We start from the raw sequence: 2,993 nt of genomic DNA on the forward strand, positions 1-2,993 counted from the left end.
TTTCATTTTCAGCTCGAAAGAGAACCGAAATAAGTTTGATGTCAAAGTCGATGAAGGAATTTTTTGGGTTACTCACTAACGTCGAAAGCGTACAGAGTGTTGAATAAACGCTCAAAACGAATTAAAGAAACCTATTATGTCACCTTCGATGATAGTTATATGAAGAAATTACAAAGAAGATAAAGTGATATGGGAGACATTTTTCCAGAATCAGGACAAGTCTCGGTTCCTATAGCCAACTTGTTTGAAGAATACATGCGCCTGTTTGATGAACCAGAGAAGGCAGCAACCTCAGAAGCAAAAGCCACAGATAACAAAGTTGAAAATCTTTAGAAAATCATTGATGAAGCTGCTAAAGAGATGGAAAATGAACCTCCAACTGCTAAAACCAAACCACCATTTTATGTGGAAAGTTCAACAACAACAGAAACAAACAAAGCATCTTTCGAAGGGGAGGATTCATTTTCGTCTCCATCTCATAAAGGCTCAAAAAAAGAGGATAGTTCGGCTCAAAATCCACCTATTGGTAGTACAACCGAGGGGGAGAACTCTACTCCCACAGTGAGTGCAACCTTGAGTGAAGACACAGATTATATTTCACCGGTCGAGGGGGAGAAAGAGACCGAAAGCACAACTAATGAAAGTGAAGGTGATATATCCAAAGCTGGAGTAGAATTGAATGTTGAATTGGATCCAACATATGACCCAAATTATCCTCCATTAGTGAAATGGACCAGAGATCATCCCAAAGAACAAATAATTAGTGAAACATCTGAAAATGTTCTCACTCGGTCTCAAATAAAGGCGAAACAAACTGCATTATTCTCTAAAGTTGAATTTTTTATGTTTAATTCATTTGTTTTAAAGATTGAACCATAAACTGTAAATATTGCACTTCATCATTTAGATTGGGTCCAGGCAATGCAAGATGAGCTTCATGAGTTTGAACGCAACTGAGTTTGGAGGTTGATACCTACACCAAAGGATGCGTCTTTTGTTGGATTGAAGTGGGTTTTCAGAAGTAAGTTGGATAAAGAAGGGAATGTCATTCGCAACAAGGCTCGGTTGGTGGTGAAAGGATATTGTCAAGAAGAAGGGATAGATTATGAGGAAACCTTCGCTCCGGTAGCTAGGTTGGAATCAGTAAGGATCTTCTTGGCATATGTTGCTCATAAAAACTTCGAAGTCTTCCAAATGGATGTCAAATGTGCCTTCTTGAATGGAGAATTAGAAGAAACAGTCTATGTTGAGCAACCGTCTGGGTTTGTAAACTAGAAATTCCCTGATCATTGCTATGTGCTAGATAAAGCAGTGTATGGATTAAAGCAAGCACCGAGAGCCTGGTATGAAACCTTAACTCGTTTTCTAAAAATGTCAAAATTTAAGCAAGGTTCGGTTGACCCTACCTTCTTTTGAAAGAAAGAAGGAGAACATCTAATGATTGTTCAAATTTATGTTGATGATATCATCTTCGGCTCTACGAATCCTAGCTTAACAGCTGAATTCTGAAAGTTGATGGAGACTAAATTTGAAATGAGCGCAATGGGTCCAATTAACTTTTTTCTTGGTTTAAACATTAGACAATGAACATAAGTGTCACACCCCAAAACCGAGAACGGCGAAATACGTTATGGGGTGGAGGACGGCATGTACAATATCATAACAATGCATAATAGTAAAAACAAGCAACAACATCCACTGCATTAATATACTAAATATAATACAAGCGTGTTCTGTACAGCTTGTTAGACACCAAAAAGTATAACCATAAATAAAGAGGAGTCTTGTATGCGCTCCGTCTTCTCAAAAGCTACATTTGTACCTGTCTATTGCCGACCTGAGAATACAAGTTATTTTGAAAACGAGTATCAGCATAAAGCTAGTGAGTTCATAAGAATTTAGTGCCATTGCTTGTATAAAAATGTTTACAATCGTATAACCTGAAAGTTGTTATTAAGTTTGAAAATAGTGTGAATCTCTAGAAAATCCTATATTTTCTAATAAAATTAGTCTTATGCCAAGACTTGGTTACTTGTAAGTTTGATCCTTTGAGTGTGTAAAAGTTTTCCCAACTAGACTCATAATTATAAAAATATAATTTGGACTTCATTTGAAAAAAGTAAATGGGAAAATAATGTATTATTCTAGCAATGTTACTGCCGACTAGATGGTAATTAACCGCAGACTCTAGGTAGCGATATGTATTTAATACACCTCGGAGAGTCTACTTTACCCTTAATTCGTAATTTGGTAGATTAGGGTTCCGAATGTGAATATGTATGTAACCATGCAGATAGGCGATTGAATGTATCATGACCCTTCAGGTCATATGTAGTGTGGTAGCATGTTATCATCCCTGGGCCTAGTCAGCTCGGACTGTAGCTAGCAGTCGGGATGTGTGAGTGTCCGCCCTGTATAGATCTATACACATAGAGCCTGCTCTCCCTCCAGGAGACTAAGGTTACACGGTGAAGGAGCAGTAAAGTGTCGTAGGGAGAAATAGTGTATCACATTATGTATTAGTATGTTCTCTTGTATTAGTGTATAATGTGCTTCTCGGTATAATGTATTTAGTATTCTTCTGTTATAGTATATAGTATTCTTCCTGTATAGTACTTAACATGTAGTGACTCATAATAGCACTAACTGTGGTAAGTATCACAGTAATGGTAGCAAGGAGTGGTAAACCTTAACTATACCTATTATAGTTAACTGGCCTGTAGCAGTCGTTCTTGGATACTCATAAATATTGAAATAAATGAAGGTATTCATATCCAACACAAATACATACAATATATAACTAAGAATTCAACGATAGTTGGACAGATAACAATATACCCTAAGATCCCAATCAAACAAGAACAGGTAATAAGGCGAGCTATCAGTCCTAAATCCTTCAAGTCTTACTTATATAATATATTGGTGTAGATATATTTTAGAAACATAAGAAGTTTAAAAGAGTTTGAAAATAGTTTTTTTTGACAATTTACATG

The sequence above is a fragment of the Lactuca sativa genome, chromosome 3, assembly GCF_002870075.4.
Source record: "Lactuca sativa cultivar Salinas chromosome 3, Lsat_Salinas_v11, whole genome shotgun sequence".
NCBI classification, from domain to species: Eukaryota; Viridiplantae; Streptophyta; class Magnoliopsida; order Asterales; family Asteraceae; genus Lactuca; species Lactuca sativa.